Below are 8,064 nucleotides of genomic sequence, written 5' to 3' on the forward strand. Positions count from 1 at the left end.
TCTCTGAATAAATCAATTTCTAGAGTTATCGAAAGTCAAAAAATTATGTTTGAACGAAAATATAAGAAAAAGGTACAAATATTTGCGACACTAAATGAACATTATGAAAATATAGTGTATGGTGTATCTAATGATACTACTTTTTTTTATCTCCTAATGATACTACTTTGGCATCATAACCCTTGGCGCTCTGATCTATAAATTCATTCAAACTTTAAAATTTTTACTTAAAACAATTCTTAAAATTGATTTATTCAGAAGGAGTATTTTGAAAGATCTACATTTGAATCAATCCACTAACTAATGCAATTTCTTGTTTCTGCTTACATTTTTTTTAAATAATGCTCTATTTTTTTCCTGAGTAAGCACTACCATATACTGCTCTATTTATTCCTGAGTAATAAATAAACATATCTTTTTTCCTTAAAAACCATATGCGATATTTGGTTTGAGAAATTTTCATCTTATTTATTATAGATAGGTGTGCTACATAGTACATCATAAGTCAATCCTTTAAACTTAGTGGGAGGACTTCAATAATCCTCGTCCTAGACCTAATTACAACGGCCCCGTTCGCTTTGCAAAAAAAAACAAGCCGAAACACTGTTTCGACTGATTTGTTGTGAGAGAAAAATACTGTTCCGGCTGAAAAAACAAGTTGAAAAAAACAGATTATAAGAGAAGCGAACAAGTTATCATTTTTTTTATTAGGAATAACTTGGACGCATACACCCCACACACCCCACACTCACACCACACAACTTGGACGCACACAACCCACACACTCCACACTCACACCACACAACTTGAACGCACACAACCCGCACTCACACCGCACGCACACACATGCGTGCGCACCCGTACACACGCAAAGAAGAGATTGAGATTGGGGGGCGACGTTGCCTCCGGTGAGCGAGAAATGCGTAGTACCACCGAACGCGCACGTGTGTATCTTAAAATTTTTAAAAAAAATCTAGAAAAAAGTACGATCACCTGGTAACGTCCCACTCGACTGTCCTACTGTTGGACAACAGGCCCATTAGCAAAAGTTATCAAAGCTTGTAGCGCCATCCCACTTCATTGCGCCTCACACGTCTGTCACATCAGCAGTCCCGTGCCAATGGTTGAATTCCGTTAACACGGTTGGCCTTGGCCGTAACAGATAGTGATGCCAACACACAATTGGCACCTCGCTGCCTGGTACGCCTAGATCCATAATGCAAGTTGTTAGTACTAGTTACTCTCGCCTCTCACTCAGGAACGGTCGTGAAACTTGTGGCAGCTGATCGCACTGCATGCTTTTCTCAGGAACGATCTGTTCTATCGTAGGGAAGTCATAACAAGCAAACATGATACGAGTAGAAAATTTCGGGATATGGATCGTAAAAGGTGCATGGCGTCGCTTTATTCTGATTGCCGGTTCTTCGAAGGAAGGCACAAGAACAGAAGAGAATGCTGGTAAGATGAGCAGTGATCTCCTGGTTGCATCTCGAACAGTCGGCATGGAAATATGGAATGAATAAGGAACATGCAAAAACCGGGACAGATCACAAGGCATATGGATGTAGGAGAAGCTAAAAGAAGCAGCAACGTTCCAAGAATTCATATTTAAGTTGTTGCTTTTCTGTTCTATAGGGGCATAATAAAAACTATAAGATTGTAAGATTGCTCACCCAAAGAAAAGAAAAAAACTTCAAAGGTTCAATTCCAGTCAAACCAGCCAAAATGAGAACGTGAAAAAGGGAAATCTGTAAACCCAGTTCCAAACCCATGGAATGCATGTTACCCAAAACAAAAACATAAGTTCTCAGATCAGGTCATCTGCAGGGTATCAGAAAACCAGTAAGAAACAGCTTGATATGTCGATCGATGAAAATATAAGACAGGAAACAGAATAAATAGGAAACAGTTTAGTCTAGCTACATGATCGATGATGATACCACACTCCTAAGCGCTGTGGCTGTCACAGCTTCACAGGCACTCAGTAACATTGTATCCAGTTGGTTTCCCTTGCATACAGACACTATGAACAAAGGCACACGATATTCCTGCTTTGAGTTTAAGAACGAGTAGTTTCCAAACAATAGAATCAATGGCGATCTGTGTGTTCTCTTTCAGAAACAAGCGCCAGCTAGTTGACTAGTTATTTACATGGACAAGTCTAAAATGAAGAGTTACCCAAGCTCACCATATGATCTACTCTACAGTTTGGACCCTTGACCCTTCTTCACCTGTCAAGGAACGGAACCACAGGCTGCATCTACACTAGGGTTTATACAATGAATCTTGCAGCCTAGATCTACTACGCGCTAGCAGGTTCTCACTTATTTCTTTGAAAGATTCGAACTCCTCCAGTGCGTCGGATGTCCTGCGGGACATGAAAGAGCTGGTGCTTCCTGCCTCCATAGATTCACCCCTTGATGTATGAGATGAGTAGCTAGAATCTCGCAGTGGACGTGCAGATTTCAGCAGGTGGACAAGATACCCAACAGCAGCATCTTGGGATTTGTGGGATGACGAACCAGCCTGATCCCCTGTGTCCTTTCCACCACTACTCCTGTAAAGTTGCATGGTTTAATCAGCAAAGATTTACTAATGAGTTTTGCAGTTTCCAAGCTATGAGACTGCCAATGTTGCTTAACAAATTGGATAACCAAGTCAAAAAAAAAAAATCAGTTGACATATGCAGAACTACTGCAAAATGATGAACCAAAGATGAAGTAGGAGCAGAACAAACCCTGGTCGTGAATCGGCCTGCCTCTCACGACACGCGCTCACCCTAAGCGCCGTCACCGCCACCTTCCACCACCGTTGGTCCCCCTCCCTTCCCTTTCGGCATCTCGCCAGAGGCCGAAGGGAGTGGGGATCCATCGTTTTTAATAAAAAAAATTCTAGTAGATCGAGTCTTTAGGGTTAGGGTCTCTCCATGCCAATTTTTTTTAGTATTGATGATTTATCTTCTTCTCCTCCTCTCCGGGATAGTGAGGGGGCAGAGTGGAATCGTTTTCTCCATGACGGCTTTATTGAAGATGAGGGCGACAATTACACCGTCAGCAACCTCACCGGCATGACGATATGGAGACTTTTATTTCCGGGTGACAGCATCAAGGTAGAGATGATGTCGCCGCCATATAATAATTTTGTCTGGTCTCTTCTCCGTTTTGTTGTGGTTAGATCTGGCCACGATGAAGAACGAGGGAGAATAATTTTTAGATCAGTCTTCCTCATTCTTTGGTGGCGGAAAGAAGATGGAAGACACAAGAAAGAAGAAGTTTCTAATCTCCGCTTGCAGGGATGTTGGGTGTCGTTCGTTGAGCGTCTGTTCTCAAGCCTGTTGCCGGTTGTTTACTTGTGCGGTCATTAATACGAAGCATCAAACATGTTTGGTTTTGAGATTTGAAGCTATTCACAGCGTTGGTATAATTTAGATGAAAATCAGTTTATGGATATATATATATAGTTTATTCCAGAGTGCTTGTAATGTGTGATGTACACAACTATTATCTAATATAATTTTTCTTTCATCGTAAAAAAAACTGGTCATGAATTTGGATCAACATCATCCACAGCAAATGGTAAACCCGCATCATCAGTATCATCCCTGCATGGATAATCTGCTTCGTGGTGAACCACTAGAAGAGAAGACACCAGAGAACCTGCCAGATTCATCCCTACTGTCCTTAATCTGCACATATATACCAAGAAAGGTTAAAACCAACAAACTCAGTGAAAATTTAATACATTCCAAATTCAGGCAATCAGCCTTGCTTTGTAATAAAACGCAAAGAACAATTGCCTAATACTAGAAATTTATGGAGCAAAGTGTAAAACCCATAGATATGCCAAACCAGAATCAAAACAGGAAACTGGGTTACACACAACACAAGCACAAGGGCAGAACCAGGAGGTAGTCAAATTCATTTATCCGCACACTTCCTACAATAATTGAAGAGTACATACACAGGCACGTTCATTTTAGGGGAAAGCTTTCCTTGGTAGGCTCCCATGGCAGGGAGTGGGACCTTTCCCTTTTATAATCCCTAAATATAGGTTTTCGTTGCTTCAAGCTTCCTCTGTTTGTGTGGAAGGAAAGGATACGGGATGTTTTTCATTTACCCAAGCCTAACAACCCCTCACCCTTCTTCATAGAGTTATTCCTTTATGCCCTTCTTATACAACTCCAAATTGATTCATAGATTTGGGAAACTTGAGTGTGGATCAACTAGAGCACTCAGACTCCTGTTCAACCCCCCCCCCCCCCCCCCCCCCCCCCCGCGGCATCACTAGTCTCTTTCCGATGATTACATCCCCACAATAAAAAATCATCAAACCTTTGTAGAACCTTCCAGATATAGTGCATTCTATAAATGTTAAGATAAATTAAGAGAGAATATAAAAGACGTATGTATCCTTGTTTTATTTCCTAATCAGACGCTATCATCAACGTGATTAATGGTGATTGGTTGATTAATGAAAATTATTTAATGCAAATTTGGGTTTTATCCTCAAGAATGCATTATATTTGAGGATAAATTTTGAATGATAGAATACACTATATTATAGAACGAAGGGAGTATTATTATGATAACTGTAACAACCCAAAAATCTCAACTACAAAATTTTTCTTCTTTTTCCTAGAAACCCTTGAGTGATGATGTGGCATGTAGGAAAACCCCTAGCCTTGCACTAACTAAACCTACATGACTTGCACAAGTATCTCACCTCATCACCTTGAATTTATTTTACCACATAGCATACATCAAGTTGCATTATATTCAACATGGTGATTTGGATTTTATTGGATTATGTATTGATTAATAAAAGCCACCAAAAATTTAATTTTACAATAAATAATTATATTAACATGGAACCAATATCCCAAACATATGCCATGACCAACACTTTTCACCATGGAACATTATACCATGGGTGCAACATGCTACTTTGATCTATATACACATATGTGAAGCATAAAACAAAAATGGAAAAAGGAAAAGAAAAACAACAAAGGGAGAAAAGGGAGGAGCTAGCCTCACAGCCCAGCATCGCGCGCAGGACGGCCCAACCCGCGCGACCGAACGACCGGCCCAGCCCTCCACCTCTCTCCCTCTTCTGACGCCGCCCGAACCGGCCCAGCAAGCCGGCCCAACGCGCCGCTCACGCCCGCGCGCCCTTATGCCCCGCCTGCTGCCGCTGCCAACCGGACCCCACGCGTCAGCCACCCCCGGCAACAGTGCCTTCTTCCTCCCCACGCCGGCATCTCCTCCCGACCGAGCCCCGACCAAAGCCGTAGGCGCGGGCCCAGGGTCACGCAAATCGCCTGGCCATGTTCCCTTGGCGCCGCGCCCACGCAACTCCTACGCCAACTACCCCGCGCACGTGAACCGTCCGATGCGTTCGGCGCATCGCCTGCCGTCCGCCCCGTCCGCCATTGGTGAAGCTTGGACCTTGGGGCTATAAAACGACGCCCAGAGCGCCCTAGGGTTCCTCAGCCCACCGCCGCCGGGTGGCAAAACCACCGCACCACCGCACACCGAGGGCCGGGGAAAAGGAGAGCCGTGAAGAAGGGGAAGGGAGTTCGGGTGAAGAAGACGCCGCCGCCGGAACAGAGGAAGGCGCCACCGTCTTCTTCCGCGGGCCGGCGCAGCACCACGCACTGTCATCACCGTACCGCCACTCCTCACCGCCAAGCACACCGCGGTGAGCACCTTGGATGAGACCTCTCCAAGCCCAACGGGAACGCCATCGCATGGCACGCGCTCGCCGCGCTCGCAACGCCGCCGCCATGGCGCGGCCACCGCACGCGCATCCGGCCGCCTCGCTGGACTAAGAAGTAGCCGTAGAGCACCGCCGTGATGCCGGGATGATAGCTGCGTAGACCAAGAAGCCGTTAGCCAGCCGCAGCGCCTTGGCCACGAGCACCGGACCTCGGGCAGAGCTCCACCGTGCACCACCACTGCGTGCGGACTCCACCGCGCCCTATGGTCGTCGTCGACGCTACATCATGCCTCCCGCTAACCGTCTGAAGGAAAAACGGGGCACCAGGACCCCTAGAACTACCCCTAGATGCCTCGCCGGTGAGCACCGCCACGCCGAGCCGCCGACCACCGTGGCCAGAGCCCTAGGAAGCCCTAGCCGCCACCTTGACCCCACCACTGTACTCGCCAAGGCCTGGCAACTCTTTTGCCCAACTCAATTGCACACCCGCGACGCTGAAGGGGCTCGCCGGTGAGCTCACCACCGGCGGGAGCACGCCGGGGAAAGAAGCAGGGGAAATCCCCTCGCCGGCCACACGTCCGTGCACTCGGTGCACGTGAACCGACCGGAGGAGAAGGATCGGTGGACCCAGACTATGTAGACCGTGTCTGCGGTCCATGAACCAACACCGCGCAGTCCACCATGCACCTGATATGTGGACCGAAGCCAGTGGAGGCCCTAGGCTGCGACGTGGCAGCGCCACAGCATGCCACGTGGTGGGCCAAAGCCCAGCCCGTATCTAGGCCTAACCGGCCCAGTTTGGACCCGACCTATGTTGACCGTTGACCGGTCAATGTTGACCGATTGACTGGACCCACATGTCAGCGACACAGAGACCCTGGACCCACTTGTCAGTGGGTGATGTCATGACGACGTCACGCAGGTCCCACCTATCAGTAACAAACACAGCCGATGTGACGTCATGATGATGTCACGGTGACGTCAGCTGCTGACGTCAGCAACTCTGGCCCCACCTGTCAGTGCCTATGATCCGTTGACTCGCCCATTGACTTGACGTTGACTTTGACCGGACCCACATGTCAGTGACCCAAGAGCCCCTGGTCCCACCTGTCGGAACTGATGACGTTGATGACGTCATGCTGACGTCAGTAGGACCCCACCTGTCAGCTCGGAACCGAGATGATAACGTCATGCTGGCGTCAGCATGCCACGTGGACCAGTCCAAGTGTGACACGTGTCAGCCCAGGATTAATTCAGTCTTTCCCATTTTCAGAAATGATTGAAACTTCGGAAATTCATAACTAATTCATACGAACTCAGGAAAATGCAAGACCAAGACCAAAATTCATCTAAAATCGAGCTCTACGTAATGGACCCATGTTTGAGTGCATTTGACTCTTTTGAATTTTCATTGCTCTTTGTGATATTCTATAGACGTCGCTAACGCGACTATAATGCGACCGTTTGTAGACTCGGAGGAGAACCAGATGGACGAGGATCGTGAGTACCGTGAGGAGTACGGGAACGACTTCACTGAAGGTGCCACATCCCACCCAATCTCGTAGCACCTATTACGCATGGCTAATATAGAACTGCTATTGCTTTACTTCATTGTTATATTCACACTATGATATGACTTGCATGGTAGTATGCTTTCTTGATGGCCTCTGCCTTGACGCAACCTTACCCCTGCTCACCCTGCTGTCAGGATAGTCACACGCTCGCTGCTATTTTTCACTGCTTATTATTTCTACTACGCTTATAAATATTATAATGATGTGTGGTGGAAACTGGGGTTATCTGGACTATGAGGAGAGTGCTGCGTGTGTGACTTGGGTGTGTGGAGGGTAAGGGTTGTGTCGACCAAGTTGGAGTATACGACAAGCCTTGGGCAAGTCTTGCCGTGGGGTGCTACTTGGGCACCCCTAGAATGGATACCTGTGGTGGGTAAACGGTATATGAGGTGGCCCTGGGTGTGAACCTGTGATGGGAGGAGCCCAGGGTGGAGGTGCTGTGGTGGCACGGTAAATGGAAGCCCTGATGAAGACATTCTGGCTTGGTCATCCCTAAGGACTTACTAGTACTCAGATTCATCGGGAAGCCTTACGTACCACTCGCCCTATATGGTGTGGGACGGCCGGACTACTTGGTAGGATATTGCCACTACTGCTAGGTTGATAGCGGATAGTGTAAGGAGGTACAGGGCACGGAGGATTTCCCCCACACCCTTCCGAGACTTCATGGAGACCTTGTGGACCCGGCTCATGACTCACAGTTTCAGCCACCCCAGACTAGACTTGGGGTGAACCAGGGCTGAATGGTAGAGTGGCATTATCCTAGGCTAGC

The sequence above is a fragment of the Miscanthus floridulus genome, chromosome 8, assembly GCF_019320115.1.
Source record: "Miscanthus floridulus cultivar M001 chromosome 8, ASM1932011v1, whole genome shotgun sequence".
In the NCBI taxonomy this organism is placed as follows: Eukaryota; Viridiplantae; Streptophyta; class Magnoliopsida; order Poales; family Poaceae; genus Miscanthus; species Miscanthus floridulus.